Source organism: Nelumbo lutea, chromosome 2 (assembly GCF_056320005.1).
Source record: "Nelumbo lutea isolate HS-2025 chromosome 2, American lotus-T2T, whole genome shotgun sequence".
Taxonomy (NCBI): domain Eukaryota; kingdom Viridiplantae; phylum Streptophyta; class Magnoliopsida; order Proteales; family Nelumbonaceae; genus Nelumbo; species Nelumbo lutea.
Genome location: NC_142685.1, coordinates 89,986,966 through 89,994,040, shown reverse-complemented (window position 1 = coordinate 89,994,040; position 7,075 = coordinate 89,986,966).

The following is a 7,075-nucleotide window of genomic DNA, read 5'->3' as shown; positions in this document are numbered from 1 at the left end:
GTAGTACTGAAGAAAGTATAGCTCATGCTCTTCTAGAATCCCCCCTCTTTTGCTATTCGGTGAAGGTGGTGGTGGATGGACCAAAAAGCTTTGAGAGTCCATGACGATTATATGTTAGAATACTCAGTTGTGCTGCTATGGATCATATGGAAAGCAAGAAACGAGTTTATCTTCAATGATGTGAGTCCTAATCTTGTATTTACATACAATTTTATGATGATGAGGGAAGTGAAGACAACTTTACGTCAAAAATCAATAAGCTCTTCATACCTGAGTAAAGTTAAGCCCTCTTCTTCTTTAGAACCAGGATGGTGGAAGGCACAAACTGGAGGAAGCTTCTCAAAATCTAAAGACAATGGTTTTGGTTTTTATTTTTTTTTTTATTTTTATTTTGAATGACTTTGGAAATTTTATTTTTGGGAAATGTGGACTGTGTAATATAATCTCTATTGAATTTGCTGAAGTGTTTGCAATCTGTAAATGTTGTTTTTTTTTTTTTTTTTGCCAAGGACCGTGATTTGTCAAACATTCTCATTGAAAGTGATCCCCTCAGTGTAGTTGCCCTGAAGAAGTCTTTTGACTGCTCTCCTATAACTTAGCCTCTGCTCATTCTCATTGAAAGTGATTCCCTAAGTGTAGTAAATGCCTTGAAGAGAAGTCTTTTGACTGCTCATCTGTAAGGCTGTAACTTGGACTCTGCTCAATGGGGTTAATCAAGATTCAGGTTTGTGTCAACAAGTAAGTTGGTTTCAATTAATTCGTTAGTGTCTCTCCTCCTCATCACTCCATTAAATTCATTAGCTTTATCTATATTTATACCCATTTCACTTTAACTATATTTTTAGATATATTAGATATACTATTAATTAAGTACGTGTATTGCACGTGAGAGTTTTTTTTTTATATTAATTACTTGAATTTTAGATATATCATAGTTAAGATAAAAATTGAAAATTAACATAATAATATGATTAAAAATAAACACAAATTCTTATAGTAAATGTGCACGTGCATTGCATGTGGAAATTTTAAATTACAATAACACTTATTATTATTATTATTATTATCATTATTAAATTTTGTATTCCATTTTTGTCATAAATAAAAATAATTTTTATTTATTATGATGAACATATAACATTATCAATGTTCTCAAATGCAACAAAGTTCTATACTTTTTCATTGTTTATGTTCTATATTTTTTAAATATTTATTATTCAATTATGACATTATGATTTTTTTTTGAAAAGTTGGATCATTGACCCATCATCTACATAAGAAAATAGCTTTACTTTTGGATCAGTTTTAAATTATATATCATCTACATTGTATAAATAATTTTTACTTATTACACTTAATTTTTGTTTGATATAATTAATATATATTTTTTATACATTCTTTTGATTACTTATAATTTTATTTTTTAAAAATTTATTATTTAACTATCATATCATCAATAAATCCATTTGACCCAAACCACTAACCCACTAACCCAAAAAGGAAAATAGTTTGATTTCTACGTTGACACTAAATTTTGTATTACATTTTCATCATTGATAAAATTATTTCTTATGTATAAAGTTATTTTTGTTCAATATAATGAATGTATAACATTGGAGATGTACTCAATATTTTTTTATGAATATATAACATTAGATATGTGCCCAATTTTTTTTTATTTTTGTTATTCTTTAAATTTTCTATTTAAAAAATTTTATTATTTGACTATGACATTATTTCATTTCTAGGTTGATTTTAAATTTGGCTTTTCATTTTCATCATTAATAAATTACTTCTTACATTTCATATCATTAATAAAATTACATTTCATATGTATTTTTATTTAGTAATAATGAAAATACAATATTAAAGATATGTAAAATTCTTTTTACTATTTGTATTACATATTTTATATATTTTAATTTTTATTATTAAATTATGACATTATTTATTAACCCACTTGACCCCCAAATGGTTGAATTGCTTGCCCACCACTGGGAGGGAAGAAAATAGTTTTGTTTTCAAATTATTTTTCTAAATATTTATTTTACACTATTAAAATTAATCTTGTGGGTTTAATGAGAGAATATACCTTAGTATTAGATTTAATGAGAGAGAATGGAAAAACATTTTTATTTCTAATTGGTTTTAAATTTTACATTCAATTTCCATCATTAATAAAAACATTTCTTATTTATCATACTTATTGTTGTTTAATATGCCAAATATATGATGTTAAAAATGTTCCCATTTTTTTAATTTCTATGTTTTTTTTTGCATTTTATCTATTTCGAAGTTTATTATTTAATTATGGAAACATAGACTGACCCATTTGACCTAAAATGGTTTAATTTCTTACCACTACCTAGATTAAAACACTATTTTTTTTTTCAAGTAGGTTCTAAAAGTATGTTTTTATGTTATTGGAATTATTGATTTATTATGCATGGATTTAATTAATATAATTTAATGATGAGAAGAAACAAAATGCCTTAAATATATTCAATGAAGGTGAATGCAAATTGATACCTTAATTGTAGGATTTAATGAGAGGAAATTGAATGCATTGAATATCTTATAATTGTCTCTTCTCAACTCATTTAGTATCAATAATTGATTACTCTTTTGCCCTCATTTTTTATCAATAAATTTAAATATGGAAGGGTAAATCTTGTCCTAAAAAAATCCAGAAATATTCCAAAGGCTATTCGTGCTTTTTAAAGTAGTATAGATTTACATTAAATTATAATTATTTATAAAATTAATTATATTGAAATAGAGATATTTGATGAATAATTATATTATTGGGCTAATATAATATGCTTATGTTTAAAAAAGTTAATTTTTAAGTTAATTAATCAAGTGATTTTCTTTTTAGAATAAATATTATTACTTCACCCAACAAATATAACTAGTGTTTTAAACATTCGCTTAAAGGCTGAGTAGTTTTTAATTTGCCTCTAGGCAACGGGTCAACAGTTCAATTATGCAAGTTGGACAAGTCAAATCGTGACACATTATCCATTTGTATATGTGTGTATAAAATATAATTACATTATGAGAGTGTGTGTTTATGTATACCAAAAGGTAAAATTTGAGGCCAAAAACCAAGGTTTTATTGTATAAAGGGGTTGTAAAGATTTCAAATAGCTACATTGATGCCTGTGTTTTTCTTCACATCTGGTGAAAGATAGAGTAAACGAATGAGGGTTGCATCTTTGCCACTATAATGATAGTTGACAACTGAGATTGGGTTTGCACAGACTCTGCTATTTCTGCCATTACAGAGCAAGGCCCTACAATGTTTTTTTTTTTTTTTAGCAATTGCAGTGATAGCCAACGACAGAGGTTCAAGATCTGGTGTGAACCCAAATCTATGTTCTCCCAAACCTTTCCAAAATTGCACTAGATCTCGTTGGCCTTCCCACCATTGCAGAACACAATCTATATTTTCAATGTATTTATAATTTATGTTGTTTTTTGCAATTTATACAATTTCTAGTATTTTTATTTGCAATTCTTTTTACATTTTTGTTGTTTTAAAAATTTTTATTATTTTCTTTGCAATTTATATTTTTTTTTTGTATTTTTTACATTTGTTGTAGTTTATGTATTTTCTTATAACTTATGTAGTTTTTTGATTTTTTTTTTGTAATTTTTGTAACTTATATATTTTTTTGTTTTTTTTTTTATAATTCTCTGCAATTTTCTTGTATAATTTTTCTATTTTTCTGTGTTTTTATATATTTTATTTTCTTATTTGAAAAAATTAAATTTTATCATTTTTTATTTTTCCACAAGTTTTGGTTTGAAATATATAATTATTTTGAATTTTTCCAATTTGGGTATTTTATGCAATTTCTACTTTTTAAAACAATATGTTTTTTTAATCATATCTGATGAGAGCAGATTTGGCCCTCCATTGTCATCATGACACATGGCATCTCAGAATAGTTGGATGACACCTCGGCATCACCTAGGCGATGACTTGCCTTAACCAAAATGATGGAGTCCCAGCTATCGACCTACCTGCCTCTACTGCCGACATGGAGACCTACCTCTGCCGACCTGGTGACCTCCTCCGCCGACTTGGCAACCTACCTCCGCTGCCGATCTAGCAACCTGGCGACCTACCTCCACCGACCTAGCGACCTGCCTCCGTTGCACGACCTGGTGGAAAACTAGCTGGCGACTTCGTCCATAACTCAGGCACCCCAATAGGGTGGCTAGTAGCACCTCGTCCAGGGCCGATCTGTGGTACCTCATCAGTACTAGTCAAAGTGGCCTCAACGTGAGAAGCAGCAACCTCCCTCGAGGGCTTGCCGACCCGATTGAGGTCCAAGTGGCGACCTGCGAGATGTGCTCGCCGACCAACTTTGCATGCATCCCATCACTCCTGGGTCTCTCGGAAGTTAATTCTCACACCGAATGTTCCAGAGGAAACCGAATAAGGTGCAAAGACTGGTCTACATGCACAACTATCTCCAAGAACTTCAGATCAGTTAGGCACGTCTTCCTAGAGATCTTGGATGCGGTGCGTGAAGCCTATGCCAATTAGAGGTGCACTAAATAAACAAATATGGGCATTTTAGGAGCCATAAAATATTAACATTAAAGTTATAATAAAATGACTTTTATACCCTTTCTAAAACAAATAAATAGAGGATAATTTTAGTCCTAAAAATATTCCACTTTACATCCACACTTTTATATATAATATCGATATAGATATATCAACAAAGTGTTTCCCTTGTTTTTGCATGAAATTCAAAAACCTAATTATTTCGAAATTTCGACTTTTTGACAAACTTCCAAGCTTTTTGATCTTTGGTGTCCGAAGGCAATTGCCAGACAGTCCCCCCAAACGGGCAGTGAAATGACATCTGCCCTGTCTTCCTTTTAAGCTTTTCTACATTTATTTATTGGGCCAATGCCTCTTGTTTATAAGACCTACAACAAAAGTCCCACTCTCTCTCCTACTCACTGAACTGGAGAGCTGGCTCGTATAATTAAAGGGTAAGATAGTAATACTCTAAACTTTTAAAAGCAACACCAATATATATTGAACACAACTATTATACATCTATTATAATAACAAAAGTGACTTCTTTTATTCTATTTTATTATTATTAATCACGAGGCTTATCACTAACTTAAAAAAAAGTAGTTATGGAACTCTCATTTTCCCTTTTTTTCTTCATGGGGTTACACCAGGGGGTGGAGCCCATCCCCCTCCCTTGATCTTCAACCCTAGTGGTAGAGGGCTTTGATTCTAGTGTCTCTATTCCGACGAATTTGAGATATTCAAGTGTTGCATTTGAAAATGTAGGGTATCTATCTATCACTGCACACAAAGTATAGGGTACCTATTTGTAATTTATCCTACAATTAATGCAAAAGAACGGGAAACCACCTCCCACTAGTCCAGAAATGTCAAATCTCAAATCAGGTTGAACTGTTAAACCAATTATATTAGTGACTCAGGGGCTTTTCAGGGTTCGACTTAGTAGATGTTGATGGTTTGAATGCAGGGACGGAATCAGGATTTTTTTTCTTAGGGTTACCAAAAATTAATAAATGTGAATTGGGAAGCCAAAATTTAATAAACATGGATGCATGGGGCCAAAATATAAGTGGGATATAAATGGACTTGTGGGGTTTGTAGGCCAAAAGCTAATAAACATCTCTAATATGGATGTTATTTTTCTTGACTAGCCCTAAAAATAAGGGAATTTTTTTGATAAAAATGAGACCTTTATTAATGCCAAAAAATCTCTCTAATTTTCTGAGAGATTACATGGGAATCCCACTGTTATTTATTGATTGATTGTATTTGCTGCATGATTTCAGCTAGACTTTTCTTAAGTTTGTATCGGGCTGCATTAACTCTGTAGGGGAGAAATTTGTTTTCATCGAGTCTGGAGCAAGGCAAACTCCATCTTCCTCTGCAATCTTTTCAATACTTAATAATATATTAAGGTGGTTGCCCCTCCACTCGGAGTAAAATTTGGGACTAAAAGAAAATATGATTCAACTGATAGAGTAAAATTTGCAATCTTTTCATAAAAGTGTTTTCATAAAAAGTGTTTTCGTAAAAGTACTTTCATAGAAGTGCTTTTGTAGAAGTACTTTAATAAAAGTGCTTTCATTAAAGTACTTTCTTAAAAGTGATTTTATAAAAGTACTTTTATAAAATTCAACTAGGGATACGATAATTTTATAAGTGGTATTTTAAAATTCAACTAAGGATAATTTTGAAAGAAAAAATTGAATAAATGCTTATTGTATAAGCACTTAAAAAAAACTGGAAATTATGGCTTAATGAATAAACCCTTATTTTTAAAATAAGCACTTATTTTAGGCTTATTTCTCAAATACCAATAAGTGCTTAATGACCCAAATAAACACTTATTTGTAAGCACTCCTAAACATGGCCTTAATCTCATTGAGCTCCCGGAAAAAAAACCAAAATTTCGGTTTTAAAGGATCGAATAGGTCTTCACTCTGTTAGGATTAGATGAATGTAATTAAGTTTTGTCCTTGGATTGTATGGGGATGAGATAAGCTCGCGAGGAATAGATTTGTAATCTCGAGTTTTGGGTTTACTTAATATATAAAAATTTATAGGTGGTCACCCCTCCACTTTGGAGTAAAGTTTGGGGCTAAAACGAAAAAGTCGTAAGTAGAAAAAGGAAATCAAGAGAGGCATGCACAAATGCAACCGTAAATGATAAATCATCTTCCTGTTAACATAAAGTAAAATTAAGAGCAGGCACTAGCTAGTAGGAAAAGTACAACACAAGTGATTAAAAGAAATCAATGAGAAGACATAGATGGAGGGGTCTTGTCAAAAAAAAAAATGGTGCCAGATTGTACGTGGAATAAAATTCATTATCCACATCTAGGGTGCCCATGAAAACTTAAAAACTGAATTGAATCGAGAAAACCAAATTGTAAAATGCAGTTAATCGAATCGATCAGTTCAGTTTTGGTTTGGATTTTTTGAAAAACCAAAGGATTGGTTTGGTTTTTGGTTAATCTACAAAAAAATTGGTGTTTAACCGAATTGATCGGT